Genomic DNA, 22,402 nt, shown 5'->3' on the forward strand with positions numbered 1-22,402 from the left:
AATTACAAAGAGTTATTTTCCTGTTTGCACTTTTTTGCAAAAGGGGCCATTCATTAATTTTAATTGTTTCCACCAAGTACTGGAAAAGTAAAGAGTAAACCACAGGCTCCTTACTTTACCATTCCGTGTTTGGAAAAGTGTAAATCACTTCCACAATTAAGGATTGTGGGAGCCATCCACAATGTATTCCTTTGGACTCTGCCCGCTTTTACTAGGTGTAAACGTCAGACAGATCCTATAGGAATCCATTGGTTTTCCACAATGTAAAAATACATCCTGGTGGAACACCAATCGGATTTGGCAGGGGGACCTTGTTAAGTCTGATCTGCTCTCCAACTTCGCCTGTCAAATCATAAAAAAACCAGCAGCTCATAAAATGTGGAGCTAAATGCATTTAGCACCACTTCTTCCACACCGCTTGACCTGGAAAATTATCCCCTATGACTGTGGGCCTCATTACGAGTCAGGCGTTAAGGGGTTAACGCCTGATTACAAGGTCCCTTAGCGCCATGGTGATTTTAACGCCTGCTTTTTGCAGGCGTTAAAATCCATGGCGCTAAGGGACCATGGTGCTAATTACGCCACCGTAATTTATGGTGGCGTAATTAGCCCCTTCCCCACTCCCATTATGCCCTATGGGGCAAAAATGGGAATGGGGAAGGGTAAAATGGGAAATGGGGATTTACCGCCCCACTCACCTTGGAATGGGGCGGTAAATCCGCCATCCACCATGGTGTAAACATAGTTTACACCATGGTGGTAAGGGTACGACCCAGGCGGTAACTTACCGCCTGGGTCGTAATGAGGCCCTGTAGCTTTATTTTCCCCATCCTGAATGGAAGCCTTCAAGCTCCAGCATAGCAATTAATGAGAATTTACAAAACTACTCATACAGACTCAAAGTGAAATGAAACGCATGACAAAGTTACTGTTTCACACAGCTTGTTCTGTATCCCCTTACTTACTAATCACCCAACAATCATACTTATATAGCTTCTTAAAAACCTATATAACTTTTTCTAAAGTGCTACAGCAATGGTCACTGCCTTTTTACCTTTTCTCATCTCTAATCACTTCCTGTTGTAAATAATCTGCCTCTGAGCCTCTCACTGGTAGGGCCTGATCAGCCCTGCTGTTTGTATTCGAGGGGAGGGAGTAGAGCAGGGGGGGGGGCATTGGCATTTGTCCCTTGTCCAATTGTTAAATCCACCTCAGATTGCACTCTTAAGAAAATATTTAAATACTGCTTTTTAGTTATAAAAGATGTACACTTTTTATCCTTTGTCCGTAACATTATAAAAAACTCACTTCTTTTTTGTTATTTGACGGGTGTTCATGTTTCATTTCCAGCACTGCCTAAACACCCAGCACCCAAGATTTACATCATACTTTCCAAACAAATCCCACAACACACATGACCTATTTTGTTTACATGTAAACTCTGTAAATTTACTCAAACAGAATGAGGTTATCAAGTCAGTACTTATCAGTTTGAATCATGAAACGTTCGGTCAGAGTAGACTAGCCTTCCAAACAAAGATACATTCTATTTAGGTCGGAGCCCCACTGGTAAGTATGCATGAGAAGATTTGAAACTGGTCAATAGTTGCCAACCTAGCCTTATCATCTTCAGGTAGGGCCTTGTTGGACCAGCTCATTGAGGTGCAGCTTGATTCCCTAGGCATAGCAAGCAAGACACCCACATCTGGGCACATACACGTTCACTTAGGGAGACAAACTCAAGGCAACATGCACTGGCAGAGCCAACAGCTTGGGCTTTTGATTAGGCATCGATAGGCATTTGCCAGGTACTGCCATGAGGGTACCACCTGGCCATAAAATGGAAAAAGCTGGAAAATGCTGTCAGTAACTGGGCATATGATGGCAAATGTCTGCTAATACCTATACGCAAGCCAAAACTGCTCACTTTGTGATTGCTTGTTTAAGACAGGACTTCAGTGCAAGTCACAGAGGCATTGACAAATATATTGTTTATAAAATCAACTGGCTGATGACAGACATTAAGATAATTTTACTACAACAGTAGCTCATTTACAGAGGCAATTAAGTAATTGAACAGTCAAAAGAATGCTTAGATATAACACTGGCAGGACCTGTACAGCAACATGTGTGTTGTTACTTTGTAACAGAGCTTGCTCAAAGATTTCTGCAAAGGTTAGGTTTTGGTGGTGAGGCATTGACATAGCCATGGCTAGTCATTAGGTGGGTAGGTGACCAGACAGACATAGGATGTTTGTTTCTCCTCACAGTTTATTGCCATGTAATCTGTGTTTCACAGCATGAGTTTGTTTGGTACCTAATAGGTAAAAAGTCTCTGAATCAATCAGAACCACCACCAGTGCTCTGGCCAGCCTTCCATACCATTGTTTGCTTATCAGCCTTGGCCCTGTCACTAATGTCAGAAGCCCTTCCCAAACTGCTTAACCACAGAGGCTAAACATTAATGTGGTTGCTTGTGTTCCAGTGCAGATGCAATACGGCTTAGCAATTGAGATTAAACTGCACTTTTTGGTGGCAGCACCAAAAGTCATTTGCTAATGGCTTGTCCCCTTCTCTAATCGCACAGACATACTACAGAATTATGGCATGGAATGTTGCGCAGAGCAACAGTAGTGGTAATGTTTAATTCAAACCATTGCATCTATCACTTTTTGATTTGACTATACTCTCGCCTCCAGAATTACATTTTTGTTACTACCAACCTTATCTTTTCACTTATACTCAAGTAGTTAATGCAGCAGAATATATACTTTGAATGTAATTTGTAAGGCCCCCCGTCAGTTGACACACCTTCTGCAGAAATCTGTGTTAAAGCAACTTTACCTGTCATTTATTGTTTGATCTAGTTAACCATTTTATTAAGCATGATGTGTAAAACCACTATATTCCCACTAAAAAACAAACATACTTTAAATTACAGAATCCAAAATTTTGATTTGAGGTTTCAGAAAATGGTTGTAGGCAGCCTGCTTGAATATGTGTGCTACCTCACTAAGAGGTGTGAATGGCTGTGGGGCATACATCATTGTCTAGGGTAAGAAAACAATTCCTGGCCAGGCCTCTTGCAATTCAGCCTCTCAGAATGATGTCTCTGAGGTTGCTGCTGAATGTTTAGACGCAGGGGTGCACAACTGATGTTGCCAGAGGGCCGAATGTACCCTACATGCTGCCTATAGTGGGCCAAAAAGTAAATGCGGGAGGAGCGGCAGGCGAGGTAGTGGCAGGAGTGTTCTTCAACCCTCAATTATTATTAAACACATGGAAAAAATACATTTTTAGGTGTGCCGGTCTTTGTGTATTTCAAACGTATATTTTGTACTACAGATTTTCCATTTTTATAATTAATTAATTTCATAAGGATATATTGGCAATAGTGGACAAATTAGACAAATCATTCAGGAGAAAAAACACTCTGCTCAAACATTTCACACATTATGCTGCTTTAGATTTGCAAGGCACAAGCTCATTATTTTGGACTGCTATTTGGACTGCTATACTTTGCTGTTTGAGTTGGCCATACTCTTGGGAGTATGGCCTTCGTTGAGTCAGGTTTCCACAAAAGGCAAAGGAGGTACATCTCTTAACTGTGCCTAATTTAGCTTTATGATTGGGTTCACTCTTGCATGTGACACTATACCCCATGGCCCCCACCCTCCAACCAAACACTATGCCCAATGGCCCCCACCCTGCAACCAGACACTATGCCCCATGGCCACCACCCCCCAACCAAACACTATGCCCCATGGCCATAATCCCACAACTAAAAACTGTCCCCCATGGCCCACACCTCCACACTATGCCCCACAGCCACCACCCGCCCACCCAAACTCTGCCACATGGTCCCCACCCCCAACCAAGCACTATGCCCCATGGCTCCCACCTCCCAACCAGACATGATGCCCCATGGCCCCACCCCCAACTGAACACTATGCCCCATGGCCACAACTAAAAACTGTGCCCCATGGGCTGCACCCCCGCACTATGCCCCATGGCCACCACCCCTCCAACCAAACTCTGCCACATGGCCCCCACACCCAACCAAGCACTATGCCCCGTGGCTCCCACCCACCAACCAGACACTATGCCCCATGGCCACCCCCCAAACACACTATGCCCCATGGCCTCCAACCAAACACTATGCAACACTATGCCCCATGGCCACAATCCCACAGCTAAAAACTGTGCCACATGGCCCGCACCCCCACACTATGCCCCATGGCCACCACCCCCAACCAAACCATATGCCCCACACCCCCAAACAACAGAATGACCAGTGGATTGCATCAGCGCAAGAGCCTTTTCACAAAGACAGTGAGCTCAATAGAATTGGCATCAACAAATGACTGTCTGCATCCCTGTTTCACTACAAACCAAAGTGTGTGATCCTGGGCAAATCATGCAATCGTAACGGTGCCTTATCTGCAGTGATTCACTTCATAGCTTATGTTAGCATATCATGCTGTTATAGAAAACAAATCCTAAGGACTATAGAGTTGCTGCATCTATAATAACAGTGCAATGTAGGTATTTTGCACCAAAAAGTTATTTGCTACTTGGCTTATGGCAACCTATTCTAAAGTCACTTCCATTGTACCTTCAAGTACCAAAAACTGATGATTCTCCTTGCAACGTTCTTTTCTGTGAAGTAACTTCTGTTGGTGCAATACGTATGGAAGTGTAGGTGTTAAAATGCCATCTAACACTAATGTTACCAAAATAAAGTTGATGGGAGGGGAATCTGCATGAATGAGGCCTTATGTATGGAATTGCGCACACTGCATTTGCGGGGAAAGTAGCAGGACTTTTTTTGCGCCTCACCCGGCACACTGTTGCAATGCTGGATACTCCTCTGCACACACCCCAAACTCCCAGCACACACCGATAAAGAACATGAGAGCGCCCCCCACTTACCAGCACTGTGGATGTGCTTGCGCTGCAGCTGGCGTGGAAAGGCTGAAATGCCTTCGGGCAACAGTCCACGCCACGCCAGCTGCAATGCTAGCCCTCTATTGGTGTAGCCCATGCACTACGTGACTTGTAGGAGCCACGTAGTAAATGCAGTCCACCAATTTAGGGTCAGCATTTCCCGGCCTGGCAAGTAAAAAAAAGACTTTCCTAACAGAGGACGGCTGTAGCTGCTTGCGCCTGTCCTCCGTTAGGAGAGTCTTTCATCCTGGCGGGCCGGGAACATCAACATGCTGGGCCGCACTTGGGCCGCATGTTGTGCACCCGTGGTTTAGAGTGACATCCACCCCCAATCCCTCGGTTACCAGTGGTCATTAACACCACTGGCATGGCCCCCTTTCTGGGGGGGCCGAGGCTGGCTTTGGGGGGGCCTGGCCCCCCTGGACCCCCTGCTGGAGCCGGGCCTGGATATATGGGTCTTCTCTCGGAGTGCCATAATTGCAAGGCCACATACTGAGTAATTGGTGCAAGGAGCGGGACAAGTATACGATGCTTATAGTATATTGTAATGTATTAAACATAACATACTGAAAGTAATCATTATTTATAACTCTACGATTTTCAATTCTTAATTGGATGAGTTGAAATCTACTCATGTAGTCGGATCATCTTAACACACAGTTTCAGAATGATACCGTTGTGTGCAAGTATTCAAGCAGTGCAACGTCCTACTAGTCACGTTGCAAGTTGCAATGCAAATATTGAGCTGAGCACAGACCTATACGTGTTTCGACATTTGTAACTCTAAATTCTGACAACAAGCACGTGCTTTATCAAGTCTCAATACTTCTCATCAAATATGAATACTTGTATTTCCCATACTCTCTGTTTCCTGGTAGCAGCTCCTTGCAATATGGTGCCTGTTGTGGCTTTCTTCCATGTGCACTTGTTTCTATTATTCGTGGCCAGTATCCAGATTCGAATATCCCACGTGGTTATTCCCTTGTCATAGATTCCTTCAACTACTAATAGTTTTTTAGTAGTTTGTTACAAAATACTAATTTTTAATGTGGTACTGGATTTGCTGCATTTGGGTCGTTTTTAAACATTGTATATCTTCTTAAGTTACGAAGATGTCCTTTGATTTTAAATGGCATCCCTTCATTTATGTAAAAGGATTAAGAACTTAGCATTCGAGTGACAAGAAGATACTTTGAGTGATATATGCACCAGCACATCATCTGGTATTGACATATGGACCTGTTTTGCAACGCGTTTTCCCATGGGAAAGGGCTTTTGTAAATCAGGCCCACATGTCTGTTTGCAGATACAACACCACTTCACATGTATGTTGTATGTAATTTAATTTGATTAAATGCTCTTTCAATGGGAGTTTTCCACTATGGCCTGAAAGTGACATAAAGAGGGTGTCGGGCTTGTTGGTTCATGAATGAAATTATATTTTATTTTTATCGCGCTGGTACACAAGGGTTTCAGAGCGCGACCAGGCAAAAGGCAGGGGAACAAGGGAGAAAAAAAGAAAAATAGCGATCCTACTAGGCCCAGTAACATTTAAGAAAGTGCAAGTGCATGGAAAAGGGGGTGGGGGTGGAAAGTACGAGGCAGAAGAGAGAAAACATAAATAAATATTAAATAAATATTAAATAAAATAAATAATACATAAGGGCGATAAACCATGGTAGTGCAGCCAGCAAGTGCCAGGTGAAAGTTAGTCCGAAAAGTATATCTGATAAGTGCAGAAGAAAAGTGGGGGGCGGGCTGTATGGGTACAGAGACAGAACCCTAGTGCACAGGGTGGCCTGGAGGCAGCGCAGGAGGATAGCAGGGTGAGCAGGTACCTGGGCCCGAATGACAGAGGGTGGACAGGTGCACAATGGGCATTCTTAAACTTGGATCCAGAGGCGAGGTGGCCCCTGTGGGTCTTCAAGAGTCATCTGACTTTAGCCAGCCAGGGAGGGCACGAGGAGCTCCAGAGTGTGCAGCATTGGTAATGTAGGGGTCTTTCACCAAATGTGCATACTTTAATTGGCTATAGGTTAACATATATGTAGCAGAGCAGGTCATGTGAGCAGATAAAGGTGTGATGTGGGTTCTGACACAGGTCAAACAGTAGTGTGGATAGGGAGGACACCTGCTGGGTCCCATAGGACACATGGGGTGGGAGGAGGAGAAGAGTGGCAGTAAAAGACCTCATAATGGTCAGTGAGGCAAGTGGTGAACAACAAAAGCACAGAGTCCAGATGCAGAGAGAATTCAGGACGTGAATTGGGATGTTGATAAAGATTGTGGCAAGTACTGCCAATGGCTCTGGTGTGATGAGTGCTTCACATTCACATAATTTTGCGGCCCATTGTGGAAGTGCAACCTGAAAAACAATGCACACACATGGATGTGCAAGGGCACATACACACACATGTGCACTAACATTCACAATGACAAAACAATTAGACCAGCAGAAAACTAAATGTGTGAGAATGCATGAAAAGATGGTGACCACTGATACAGACATTACACAATTGACAGTGTTCATCCTTACCTGCTGACAGAGCTACCTTGATGTGATTCCCTCATCACCTCAATCGTAAACTGTACCTCCAGATTTGTGAAAGGAGGACCAGTGGCTGGAAAAGGGCATGGGGACTAGGGAAGTGAAGGGTGCAGGGTGAACCTCTCATGGAGTGCAGTCACTGGATGAATCAGGATCACTGCAACAACATGCAACATTGTATGTCAATATCCATAGTCGCAAATCATGCATACTGCACATATGTTCAAAATAACTATAAACCCATTGTGTGTAAGAAGATTCCCCTGTTATCAGTGCAACTCATAAATAATCCACGTCAAGCGGTTTATATTTTGTTCAAATGTATATGTGAATTCTGTTTTATTACATCACAAATTGCAGTAGGTTAATAACTTTGTGACATTAACATCCTGTTGGTTTAGTGTGCCACCAACTCTTATGGCCAAAATGATTCACCCGTTGGACTTTTTCAAGGTGGTTTGTAAATAATAAATCTTCTCTGATAATGTGGGAATCTGTGTACAAACTCTTTACTATACAGCCAAGGTCGTTAGCCTTTCCCAGTGATAAGCAGCACTCAATACCAATCAGTAGGACACACCAGAAGCAGACAAATTACAAATATGGGGAGGCACTGGCAAACACAGCCTAACGACCACTGAATCTTTATTGACCCATTGTTACCTGCACACGTGATCCTGTTGTAATCAAGTCAACCATGGCAGTTCACACCACTGTGCATGGCTGCATCTCCAGTACTTCACTTATTATTCCCTTGAAAGGGTAACAGCTCATCTCTCAAGGTCGGAAAAAAATAACAGAAGTCCATCTCGGATAGGGGAAAAAAACAATACATACCTCTATCCTGGACAGGGATAAACAAACCTCTAAACAATGTGTCCATTCCAAACAAGGGGATAAAACATATACAAATCAGACAACCCCAGTCAGGTTCAAAACAAAAAAATAATGTCCATCCTGGACTGGTGGTAAAATAATGGCCACCTTAGAGAGGGATAGGGAAGTTGTGTGTCCATACCCCAATGAGTGGACCACACAAATCAACACAAAAGAAAACATGGGGTCATGGACCTCACGGCAGAGGTGGTTGAGGTGGTGTTGGAGTGCTGTGCCTGCCATCCTGCGGTGGATCCTCAGGTGGTTGTAGTGGTGGTGGTGGGTCCAGTTCATGCAGTGCCAAAGCTTGGTATTCATTGGCTAGGGCAATCCATAACACAGATTCATGCACCGCCTCCCGCCACCGATATCACAGTGCACTTCATCCCAAATGGCCACAGAGTCTGTAAGAGTGTTCAAGTTGCTGAGACAATTTCTGCCTCAAGGCACCCATCTCTTCATGGAGCTGTGTCCTTATGGCTGCGAGTTCATCATGCAGTGACGCCCTCAAGCTCTCCATCTCACAGCGATTGGATTTAGGAGGTGCCAATATCTCCCACATCAGGGCCTCTCTATGTGCCTAAGCATCAGCATGCAGGGAGTCCTGCAGACACATCAGATCAGCCTGTCAGCTTTTGATGTTGGCATCCATACCAAGTCTGTGGGAGATCCTTGAGAAGTGCTTGATTCTCTGCTATTGCGCATCCCAGGCTGCTGGAGTTCTCAGCAGCCTGATATTCTCAGCCAGGCAATCCATGTTCTTTGCAACATGACCCAATATATCACAATGCCGGATGGCAGCACGCAACATTTGCTGTGTCCACACTCTACCTCCAGCATGCACTTGTCCACCACGTGTGTGGGCACACAGCCACGTAATACAAGGGACCAGGCCTGTTGCTGCAGTGTCCCTGTCATTGGCAGTAGGTCTGCAACTCTCCGGTGGACATCAGGCCCAGAACCTAACACCAATTTATGGGAGGGAGGTCTTGCAGCTGTAACCACCATGGATGTGGGACTCACCACTGACTGGCCTTGTGAAGCCTTCTGCCCCATCCAATCTGCCCATTGGGGCACTCACATTCTCCTTCAGTGAGTCATCCACTTCTGATTCTGCATCTGAATCAGATGAGTCAGAAGTGTCCGAATAAGGAGGAGCATGACTGATGATCGCCTGTAGCACATGTGGATTTTCATGCTGATGGACACCACCGCCTCCACTGGTTGACTGACACACCACCTCCTCTTCTTCCTCCTCCTCCTCAACATTCAATGCATCATCACCTGCACATGGATAGACAACATTTTGAGTCATGTGTATCCTCACAAAAATGCACATGTACATCAAAGTGCATACATAATGAATATGGCTGTACACCTATGCATCAGACATTGTGACGTATCACACTGTGAGCAGTACACCACAGATGCATGGCTTATGTCAACATATGCCCCCCATGTCTTGCCCATGCAGTTAGTGTGGACATAGCTGTACACATGTGGCCTACTCATGACTGATGGGCCATACAACTGGCATTTGAGTACAAAACCCAGGGAGAAGTACTGCACATGGTTCACCATAATGCGGAATGCCAACACATGGCATCAGTTAGCCAGCAAAATGTACATATGCTACCAAGCACAAAACATGACAGACAGCATGTGATTGCACCTATGTACTTGATATCCATGTCATGTTGATGTCCACAAGAAGATTGTTCACACATTCCACCACATTGCCACACATGCCACATGCCTGAAAAATGCAAACTATGATGCACCTGCCAAAGTGCTCCAGTGGATGCATTGGAATGTCGTCCACATGTATTACCTTACCATCGGCATCCTATCCATCCTCCTAAAATGGAAATCACTGTCAGATGTCTCCAAAATGTGACTGCAACTTGATTTAGACAGCAGGGCCCATTGTGTCATTGTGCTGACCGTAGTACATGAAAAGTCAATTACATGATATGTGTGCAGGAAGAATGAGTGTGCTGGAAAAATCACAACCCTCACAGTCAAGCACTACATGTCCTGGGCAATAATGTGAATAGATATATGATTGTTAATGTCTGATGTGTCACTTGAATGATAACCCCTAGGTCTACCGGCTCCCTGTGTGTGAGTCCTCTGCTGTATACCTAGCAAAATTCATGTATATGCAGTGTTCATGCACATTGCGTGTGATGGCAACACCCTTAACATGGCATTGTCATGTGAAGTGTCAAGCAATGACTGTCCATGAGTGATTGAATGACAGTCAAAGAGTGTCACATTGAATGGCACTGTCATGTGTGTTGGCTGAGCACCATTTGTGCCCTGGCACAGTGTGACTGTACAACTCAGTAGTCCCTTGAGACAGCTCTGTGTAACTTATGCACACAATAGTGCACTGTGAACCTTGACATATTCAGCTACTATGAGTGTGCCATACTGTACCCACATTTAATCACATGAATTAAGCCCGCATAATGAGGAGTATGCAGGCCTTGAGGTGAACGTGTCGGAATATCACCCGAGCCCAGAAGAAATGAGAGTTCTAGAGAGAGGAATGGGTTTTGTTTCTACAAACCTGCATAATCCACTCGTATTTCGCCAGGATTCCATCAATTTATGAGGAAGATTCACCTCCATCAATACTTTCAAGATAAGACATATGAATCGGAAACATCTGACTCAGGCATACAGAATAAATCAAATTTCTGTGTACGTACTAATGCACTGAGTCCTGAGTCTTCCAAAATAGGATGCTTCATGATCTGTAAAGACTGGAAGAACAATCAAAAGGGGAAACCAGCCTTCCATAACACCAGCAAGGTGGAGAACACAGCAATAAGGAACCTGTTAAATAACAGAGAAATTGTAATCCGCAGGGTGGACAAGGGCAGAGCTATAGTACTACTCAACCGAAAAGACTGCGTAAGAGAATGCAACCACCATCTATTAGACCTGGCATGCTACCAACACCTGACAGAAGATCCAACAACAAAATTAGCAAACCTAATTTCATTGAAAGTCAAAAAAGCAGAAGAAAGAGGGTGGAACGCTCAGAAAGAAACTGATCTTCTGATCAAAGGCAAGCCACAGATCCCCCAATTCTATACACTGCCTAATATTCATAAGTCCCTAATCTCTCCACCAGGCAGACCAATAGTCTCGGGAGTCAACTCCATTCTTGAACCCTTGTCAAGCTTCGCGGGTAAATTCATGCAACCACTGGTAAGAAAAATGTCGTCCCACATTCTAGACACCATCAAATTAATATCAGAAATAGAAGGTATAGATTTTGATCCACAGACAGAAATCCTTTTAGGATTAGATGTCATTGCGCTCTACACCAGTATACCTCAGAAGGCTTCTCTAGAGATGGCAGAAGAAAAATTACTTCAAGATCACACTGTTATAAAAACTCCAGTGTCTGTCATTTTATGGTGCGCAGAAATTGCCTTTTTGGAAAGCTGCTTCCACTTTTACAGTGAATCTTACAAACAAATACAGGGCACCGCCATGGGTGCTACACTAGCACCTAGCATAGCTAACTTGTATATGGAGGCATATGAAACAACAATCATTACGAATGCAACTAACCCATTCATGCACCACATCAGAATGTGGCAACGCTATATAGATGACATTTTTGTCATATGGAAAGGAGCGAAAACAGAATTGGAAGGCTTCCTATTATGGGTTAATACGCAAAATAGATTCCTCCAATTTACCTCCAACCACGGTGTAATGTCACTGGATTTTCTGGACATCTCTATTATGGTTGATTAAGAGAACAAGAGTTTATATGCGAAACCCTTTAACAAACCAACCGATAAAGACTCGGTACTCCACTATCGAGCTTCCACCCACGACATGTGTGGGATAATCTTCCCCATGGACAATTTGTCAGGCTTAAAATAAATTTTACCAAGAAATCTGATTACAGAAGAGAGGCTAAACAAATGCATGTACTGTTAACCAAGAGAGGCTATCCACAAAAAGTCATGGACACTGAACTTAACCCCGAGAAATATTCTCCTTATATTCTTGAAAGATGAGCTCTCCATCCTGCGTGGATTTGCAGGGGCGCGTCGATTCAAGTTACTTTACTGATTTGAAGGCTCGGGAGAGTTCCAGAGAGTATTGACTCTGAGGTTCATGGTGAGGACCAGTAAGTATTAAGTTCATAGAGTTCAATATGTCTGATGTGCACTCTTGTTCCCCCCTTCCTTTCTTGTTTTGCAGCTGGCTCGTGAAAAGATGCTCTTGTGGCAGCTGGTTGCGCTCAGGTAAGAGTCTGTATTACCCGGCGCTGTCCGGTAAATGTTGCACGAGGAAAACGTGTTGTTTTGTCTCTCTTTACAGATGCGGCACGTGAAAATATGGAGAGTCACAAAAGGATGCCTACGGTGGTAAATCAGGTAAGTCTATGGTGGTAAGAATTATATTTGTTGGTTCCCTCGGCTCACCTTGTGGTTTTCTTTTGTCTCCTAGGTGCCGAAGTTCGGGGAAGAAATGATGGAGGCAGCGCCGATCCAAAGGATGCTGTGAAGACTGGTGAGTATGGCGCGGTGCTGCAGCTGGAGGTGCGGAGAGTGCAGAAATGATGTTCTTTACAGGTCCGGAGACAAGATGGATCCAGAATCAGGTGTGGAATAGAAATAAGTTTGTTTTCTAACCTTGTCCCTTTCTTTCCTCTTTGTTTTAGGAGCTCCGGATTCAAGGAGGGTGTGGCAGAAGACTGGATGCAGGTTGCAGGCACGGTGAGTGTTACGCTGCTGGATGCAGAGTAACGCGAAGCGTGTGTTGCTGGTCGGATGTGGTTTAAATAGCCTCAAAAGTAGCCCCAGGTAAGAAGTCCCTAGAATCATACCCGAGTAAAAAATAGTCCCTGTAGAAAAATAATCCCTTTCAGGCTTCATGTTGGATTGGAGTCATTTGCAGCATGGTCCGCCTGAGGTAAGTAATGACTATGAGCCTGGCACCTTAGGTGCCAGGACTGATTCCTACTATGAGCCTGGCGCCTAAGGCGCCAGGACGGAACCCAGATAGCCCCTAGCCGGGGCTGCTGAGGTTTCACTAAATGTCTAGATGCCTGTTCCCGGGGCAGATGGGCTTGGTCCAGATGCCTGGGGGTAGGCATCATGACAGGAGTATGGATGAGAAGAATAATGTGGCATAGAATAAACTTTGTGTTGGTTCAATGAAATGCAATGATAGGAAATTAATGCAGCACAGAATTCAAACAATTGCAATGTAATCACTCTTTCCTCCTGCTACTACTCAATCCCCCGTAATATACAATATAGAGATGGAAGGAGAGAAAACAGGTTTCAGGAATAAACACTCTACAAATGCAGTTTCAATCCCAGTTCCCCCCAGCAAGCTTAGAGAAAAACAGGAATGATTTTAAAACAGGTCAAATGCTTTTGAATGTGGCTTTGAATGGATGGGAAAATACTGAAAAATGACTTTAATTCGCTAAAGTGGATTCAAAACTAGTGGGAGCCGCTTTGGATAGCTTCAGATAAACACTAGCAATGAAGATTGAATGACTGACAGGACACTGAATTCAGAGGTTGAAAGCAAAGAATAGCTGTTTTAAATGTGTTGAAATTGAGCCAAATGCAGAACGTGGCAAACTTTTCTGCGCGTATTAAGCGCGATTGCGGCAAAACTATAAGGAGTTGAAATGCGGGTTTGGATTCATTTGAAAGCTGAGGATGTTAGCTTCAATTTGACACTTAGATTTCAAATGAAAGATGAGCTTTTGAAGATTACAAACAAGGATTGGCTTTACACTAAGGGGCTATGAAGATGCGGGATACCAACTGCATAGCCACCAGTCCAGAGGCACCTCTGTCTGATCTTTGCCCGCCGCGACACTTGCATTTCTTCAGCAACTGTATAAGCGCAAAGATGATTTATCATTACAATTATCACAGGACTATATGGATGAGAGAAGGATGCAGGACAGACAAAAGAGGTTCTGCAATGCAGTTCTGGATATGATAGAATGGGTTTTGGATTAGATTACTTAAGAATAAGAGATTGGCTATGGACAGTTCTATGCTAAATACTCACAACTATGGTTTTTAAATAGGCCCGTCAGGATCTGGTCAAAGGGTTTTGGACTGGAATCTGCTAACCACCAGAGAGAATTCAGGCGCTTGGTTCTGCACTCAGCAAGGCACTCTGGTCTCTGCACGGCCTCTTGGACTAGATCTGATGAGTTGGTTCTGGGTTACAGCTCTGCTCTACTGGTTTGGATCTCTGGGTTCTAGCAAGAATTCATGGCCAGAAGCAGAAAAACAGCACAGCCCGGCTGTTGAATTTGTTGTGCCCCTTGAAAGTTTGGGGTTAAAATCAGGTTGCAAGATTTTAAAGGCCAGATGAGAAGGGTTCAGCTTTAAATTTGGGCCTTCTGCTGATTTCTGGAGTCTGGATGTGGGTTCTCCTGCAGAGCACTTCGCTAGTAAATCAGTTGATGGGTGAATGTGTTTGTCTCTGGGTCCTCAACAGTCCCTATTTATCTAGTTCCCAAAGGGGTGGATAAGCTGATTTTACTAAGCCCACACTCTAGGAAACTGATTGGTCAAAATTTTCCCTCTCTCCTGATTTGAGAAGGAAACCAGAGTGTCATGATGTGTCATGATGACGCTGTGTTTATCGTCCAGGGAAAACCTCCCCTTTGTTTCTACACAGAAAATATATTTTTCATGTAAAGCATATTTACAATATCACCTACTTGCTAATAATACATAATCACATTCCCAATTTAATAAAGCGCGTATCTGTTCAAGTCCCATCTTCTTAAGAGTTTCGGTTCACAAATGACAGTTTTTTCGTGCTTTTTGTTGTTTACCCAGTGTCAGATCTGTACAATTTATTCCACATACATGCACATAACACCTGGGCACAATCCTGTACATTTTCATATTCCTAGCATTATCACAATTGCTACAATTACAATATTAACATTTTTAGTGGTTCAGTCTCTGAACATTGCACAAGTTCCAAGGTAGTTTCTACTTGTGAGCAACATTTTCATTTTAACAACCTATACATTCCAGATTTTTACCAGTTTTACACAGTTTTCTATGAGTCTTTTTCTCAAAAATATATATTTCTTCAGTTCCAGATACACAATTCAGTCTAGCCCCGCATCCAAGGTTTGGGTGAGCCAAAAGCAACCTGAGCCTCTTCCTGCCAGCAGCTGGTTTCTGTTGACGCCCAAATTTGCATTTCCTTTCAGTCAAGGGAGTCTTTTGTCTCCTGTCAGAGCAACAGGCCAAAGTCCTCTTCCCACCTCCTTTCACAACTCCTTGCCAGTTCCTCAGCAGAGAGCAGGGGGGAGATTCCTTTGTTTGGGAGAAGCTGTGGAATGTCTTGAAATACAGTGTGGCTGGCTTTAGCTCACTTTTAAAACACTGTTTAAAATAGTCTTTTTCTAAAACACAATTTACATTTTTAACAAATATAGCCACAAATCTCTTAATTCCAGCCTTTTTAAAACATAGAGATTGAATTGTATCACCTATATTGCTTTTGATGGGAAGTTTCTTCTTTTCCATGTTTTGATTTTAATGTACAAGTTTAAATGACAGGTTAAGTAAATGCCAGCTTCTGACACAGGCGAGCGGCGGTACTGCACCCATTTCTGACGTATTTTTCCCATGCAAGCACCTTTGAAAGTGTATTTTCTTCTGATAAAATGTGCTTCTGCTGACATTGTGCTTAAGTGGATTCTTTAAATAAAGTGATGTTTAACACCCAACAAGGATGTTGGATTTTTTCTGCTGTTTGAGAATCATTATTTTGCAAATTTAACAGCCAAGGAAAAACTTATTTTTAAAGTATTTCTGGGTTTCCCTTGCAATGCAGCACTGCTTTTTCAAGTAGTTTCCTTTTACTCTGTGGGTAGCCCAATGATAGGTTTTAGCAGTGGTCTCCTGTGTTACCACTGACATAGGCAAAATGGATTGGCGGCCTATTTTTCAGGTTTTCCTGTGCACTTCTCCGATATTTTTAGCGCATAGATCTTTTTGGCGGCTGTCCCGTTGTTTTTGATGAAAACAGCACACAGGGATGTTGCAGGGCATAGACTAGTAGGTTAGAACATCCCACAGGCAGGACGCTACCCGTGCGGTCACTGCACATGCTGCCCTGTCACAAAGAAAAGTACATCGATAGACATCAGATTACAAACCCCCTGGCAACAGAAGACACATATGAACTGTGATTCAAACATGGTCGTCTACGCCATATTGTGCCCGTGTAACAAGCTGCACATTGGGAAAACAGATAGGAAAATTAAACAACAAATAATCGAGCATAGAAGCTGCATGATGAACAACACCCTCAATGCACCATTAGTAGACCATTGGATAGAACAAACTCACATTGCACAAGACCTGAGATGGTCAATTATATACAAATTGAAACAGGGGACAGATGCAAATAAAAACAAGAGATTATTTTAGAAAAGAGAAGAACAATTTATCTTCTTGACAATAAGCATGCAAACAGGCCTGAATGAGAAAATGGATTGGATGGCCTGAAAAGCACATTAACAACAAACACCTCTATCCACCTAGTAATTTATGGCAAAAATGGGAGAGGAGAATCTAGAAGGAAAAATGTGTGATCTTCCAGGACTTTCACTTCATACTTTTTCTGACAAAGTACCATATTCCTAGGAATTGTATCTCCCCTCCAGATAGATAACACCTTGCAGCACGGGCTGCAAAGGCGGTATGCATAGAAAAGCCGCATGTGTGGATTTGGGATCACAACCTGGACTGGAAAAACTCCAAACGTGAAGTAAACGGAGACATAAAACCGAGAATTTACCGACTGACAGTGCAAGCGCTATCATGTACATATCAGTATAGTGGGTAGAAAACGCATGTAAACATCGAAGGTTCCTGATTGGGTGGTAGAATCTGGCAATACACGATGACGCGGTTACAGCGACACCGACACTAAAAGTGGACAGACACTGCTGGACCGATAGGGAGCCTCACAACGCAAAAGTAACCAATAGGAAACCAGCATATTGGTTAGAGGGAGAAGATTTAAAAACCTTGGCGCTGAGGATGCCGGTCATGCCACAATCAAAGTGAGCGGTTTCACCGTGACGGATGATAGCAACCTAGGACGCCTACAGACGTAGCAGCAATAGGTAAGATCTTTCGCATAATAAGAATGTTTAAAATCAAATAACAGCAGAGGCTCATGCCCCTCCTTTGCAACCGGAAACTGACATCCCGCATTGCACTTGTCCATAGAATAAGCAGCGAAACCAGAGGAAAGAGAGCGAAAACACCTGGAATGCGTAGATAGACCTTGGGCATCCCCGTGCAAAACTGAATGCATTGAATTGAGACATCGAAGAAAAAAATGAAGCCATTGTGAAAGTTATACCGGGGGGGCGCAGATGCATGCTCCTTTAGCTCACTAATCAACCCCTAGTCTGGTAGGAAAGGTTTATAGTTCCCCTTAACGAGCCTTGACAGATATTGTTCAAAGAACAATGTAAATGTACCATTAAGAGCCTAATTAGGGTTTGATTCCTCATTCTTCGGCAGATTTGGAAACCTTCTCCCCACCTAATGTTGGCAAAAGAAACTTAGACTCCACATCACAACTCATTCAGGAATTTGCAACATCGGAACAAACGGATATCTCGCTACTTCCTGAGGTCGCTGAAATGCAACCTCTAGGTAAGAGTTTACTGCTAATACAGCCCATAGACATACATGGGACGATAACTATATGTTATTCAGTGGAACTGATTCTCGTTTTCATATTTCTTTACTTTGCACTTGTTTCTTCTAGTCCAGAGGGCTTAATTACCCCCAGTGAAGCCTTGACGTCACTGTTAAACAATAAGTTTCTCTGCTGACTAAGCTAGTAAAAGCTGATCACATTTCTAGATCACGTGGAACCTAAGTAATAAGGTGAGCACAATGGGAACAGACTATTTTACTAAAACATGGCTTGTGTCTCTCATTCCTCAAAGGGACTATACTGAACCTTAGAGAAACACTCTTGATATTCCTCAGAGAGAACAAGGGAAATATAAAATCCCTATATGAGGGTGATGACATATTATAGATCCACACACTGTATTGGGTATGGAGCGCTAGCTTAGCACTCATATGTGAAGGGGATAACTGACTGTTGGTGGGGGTAATCTCATGGTTGAGCTTTGAGGAAGGTAATTGAAGATGTGATATGTTATTAACAAGCAAGACTACTTGCTCTGAACATATGGAAAAAAGTAGCCTGACTGAAATATTCAGTTATATATGGACATTGATTTTCCATTTTTCTGCTGTTTTGGTGTAGGGGAAGACACCTGTAGTAGAATTAGCTACTTCCCTTCAAAGATTGAACACTTGACAGGATGATCACGATAGCACATTGGAAACATACTGATGGCCAAGATGGCAAATGCAATAAGAACATATGTCTTGTACAACACTTTTTAGCCCTTGATGAATTTCCCTTGATTGACACATAGAAAAGATTGGGAATGAAACATGTTGGGCCTGTTTTTTGTAGGCATACACTTTTTATGTATTGAGAATGAACATGAGAAAATAAGAATGAGAATGGTATGAATGAGATGCAAGTGCAAGTGTGCAGAATGAGGTATGTCCAGTGTGATGTTGAAGAACAAAAACAGTCACACAGCGCCAAAGTGCGTTTCATTGAAATGTGCTTCCAATGTTTCAATCTTTTATTTAGATTTAAGTAGGTCCAGACTGACACGTGTTTTGAGCACAGTATTGCTCTTCCTCAGAGGCTGGTACAACCATAACAGAAAATAAAGTAAAGAGTGCATTTATGTCCCTGGCTGCATGTCGTATTTGTGTCAGTTTGGTATTGGTATTGAGCCATTGCATGCTTTTGGTAATGTGTTTGTGGCCACACGACAATGTGCTGTGTTGATATGTGCCTTTGTCATGACTGTGATTCATCATTGACACTACACTCATGTGGCAATAGCCATGCAGATTGCATGGGTGTACCAGTGTGTGTCTGTGTATGTGTGCGTTTTGTGTGTTTCAGTTGCTGCTTCACACGTGCAGCATGATTGGTGTTGTTAATGTCATGTGTGCTACACATGTATTGAATCTAATAACTGATGTCAATATCCTTTGTCCCATTTTCACAGTTGCTGCAGCTCATGAAGAGGGCGGAAGCAATGCTGTGGAGCGGACGGGCAGGGACAGGACCACCAAAACCAGGGTGCACACCCCAGCCATCCCTCATTGACACCAACTCTTCTGAGGGAGAGCTGGCAGTGGGAGCACCAGTTAAATCAGGTGGAGCTGCTCAGGGTAAGTCTCAGGATGTGGATGTTGTGGGGGACTCCTCAGTGGCTGTGGGCCAGGGTGCAGGCACAGAGAGGCTATTGAGGGTAGAAGACTCTCTGGAGTCATGCAGGGAGATGGAGGTGTTGGTGGAGGGGGAGGCAACTGAAGGCCAGCGTACGGGGTATGGCAGGGGCATCCAGGAGGGTGGTCAGGTCACACCCCTGGACTAGGGAGAAACAGATGTGCAGTGCACAGTGGAAGTTGCTGCACAACCTCATGCCACTGGGCCATCTGCTGGGGCAGTGAACACCTTTGTGGATGCCTCCACCTAGACAAAGCCCCCATTGTGCCCGAGGAGGCCACACCAGAAGTGGAGCGGGCCCTGCTGGCTGGTCTGGCGAGGTGGACAGGCATGATTCCTGATGCGCTGTCAACTACTCATGAGGAGTTTGCTCAGCATCACACATCGATGTGCCAATACCTGGTCCAGCTGGCAAGAGCACTGTTCTTGGGTGGTCTCTGTGCACTGGCAGATTCAATTGCCCTCTCCTTCACTTCCTGCTCTGTGCTCCAGTCATCCTCCAGGGAGCATTCAATGCCCCATTCTATTTTGGCCCCCTGTACACCGTTTCCACCCACACCGCCCGGTCTGGTGGTGACTACTTCCCTGCTTCCAGTGGAAGTCCCAGGTGCACCATATGAGGTTATTACTGTGCCTGCCCAGGCACAAACACTGGGACAGGCAGTGGTCAGACAGCTGGCCCTTCAGGGTAGTGCTGGTGCTGTGCATCCCGACATGTGTCATGCAGACGGCAGGGTACCTGCACAGCTTGCACTCAGCCAGGCACCAGCAAATAAGGAGTGTGAAGAGGTACTCCATGCAGGACCAGTCCACACAAGTAGGCGATTGAGATACAACATGAGTCTCATTTGTCAGGAGGAGAAGATGCAGCGCCGTCATGTGGTGTGCATACAGACACATTTCAATAGGCAGCTGATGGCAGAGAGGCAACGGACTAGAGCGGCAATGATTGCAAGGGCCAGGGCAGAGGTGGCATAGAGGGGGACATTGGGCTGGGTCTGTCATCCTGGAGGCAGCTTTCAGGGTTGTGGAGGAGGAGGAGTAGAGAATGATGGAGGGCCTGCAAGACCTCTAGGAAAGAACGGACGTCCATCTCCAGTAGGAAGATAAAGAATGTGAATCTGCCCTGGAGGACACACTGAAGGACATGTAGACCCAGGCCTGATTACATAGTTCTTAGTGTAAGGTTTCAATTGTGAATTTTGTTTTTGTTTCAGCCCTGAACATTTCACCCTTGCCATTGTTTTGCTTTTGTTATGTGAATTTCGTAACACAGATTTATGTTTCATGAGCACACACTACTTGCAGTCTCTTTTTGTGGAAAAATACTTTTACTATGTTTTTGCATCGCATTTCAACTATGACTGTCATGTGGGTTGGGCACTCACTGTGGACGTGTGTGCTGCACTCATCACTTGTGCACTCATTCTTCAGGAGCTGTATCCCTACCAAGGCATAGGTCCTGCACCTGCACAAATCTGCAATCACCCACAACCAGGTCTGACATCATGCTGCACATCAGCCACTGAAATGCAGGATTTGGTAATCCTTCATTATTTAGACTGCCTGTGCACATTGTCCATCTCCTTGACTCACACACTCGTACACAGACGTGACATCACCCAGCCACATGCCACTTGGACTTGTGTCACTTGCAGGGGCTTTGCCACCCCTGAATACCTACCTCTCTGACTTCCTTCATTCCTATGTTCGGGCTATTATGCAGACACACATTACATGTGACTCAATAGAATCTGTGATATCTCAGACTTGGGGCCTCCACAGGCAGCCACATACAGTGCGTTGAGTCCATTGCAATAGCACTTTGGCAAAATAATATGTTCATTGCATTTCATTAGTATGTCACATGAACATGGTTTTGTCGGAGTGGTGCTGGTGCAGTGTTATGCTGTCCTGTTGATGTGCAGCTGAGTGTGATTTACCAGGGAGTCCTGTGATAAACTCCAGAATTGGATTCTGGAGCACTGCTCCCAGTTGTTCAAGTTTGAGGTGGATATGTGGCCAGTGTATTTCATACTTGCTACAGGTCGGTATCCGTGAGGTGAGTTGTTTGTCAACATTGGAAGGGTAGGTATGTCGATCGGGAGAGCCAGCCTGAGAGTACTAAACGATCTCAGGCAGTGTGGGGAGGGGTTGTACTGTCAGGCTGTGGTGGTGGCGGAGGCGTAGAGGGCTAGTGGGTGGTGTCAGGACTACAAGGGGCTGCCTGGGGGTAGTGGTGGAGGTGAGGGGGTCTGGTGGGTGGTGTCAGGATGAGGGGGCTGCCTGGGGATATGGCAGAGGTTAGGGGGGTGTGGGGAGTAGGGTGTACTGCCAGGGGGCTGCCTGGGATGGTGGTGGAGGTGAAGGCGGCTGATGGAGGTTGTCAGGACCTGAGGAGGCTGCCTGGGGGTAGTGGCGAAGGTGAGGGGGGCTGGTAGGTGGTGTCTGGACTTGAGGACACTGCCTGGGGGTAGTGGCCGAGCAGAGAGAGCTTGTGGGTGGTGACAGTACTTGAGGGACTTCCAGGGGTGGTGGCAGAGGCGAGGGGCAAGTGGGGAGGGCTGTGCACTGTCAGGGAGCTGCCTGGGGTATTGGCAGAGGTGAGGAGGGCTGGTGGGTGGTGTCAGG

This window comes from Ambystoma mexicanum, chromosome 3q, assembly GCF_040938575.1.
Source record: "Ambystoma mexicanum isolate Mex_15411 chromosome 3q, UKY_AmexF1_1, whole genome shotgun sequence".
Lineage (NCBI taxonomy): Eukaryota > Metazoa > Chordata > Amphibia > Caudata > Ambystomatidae > Ambystoma > Ambystoma mexicanum.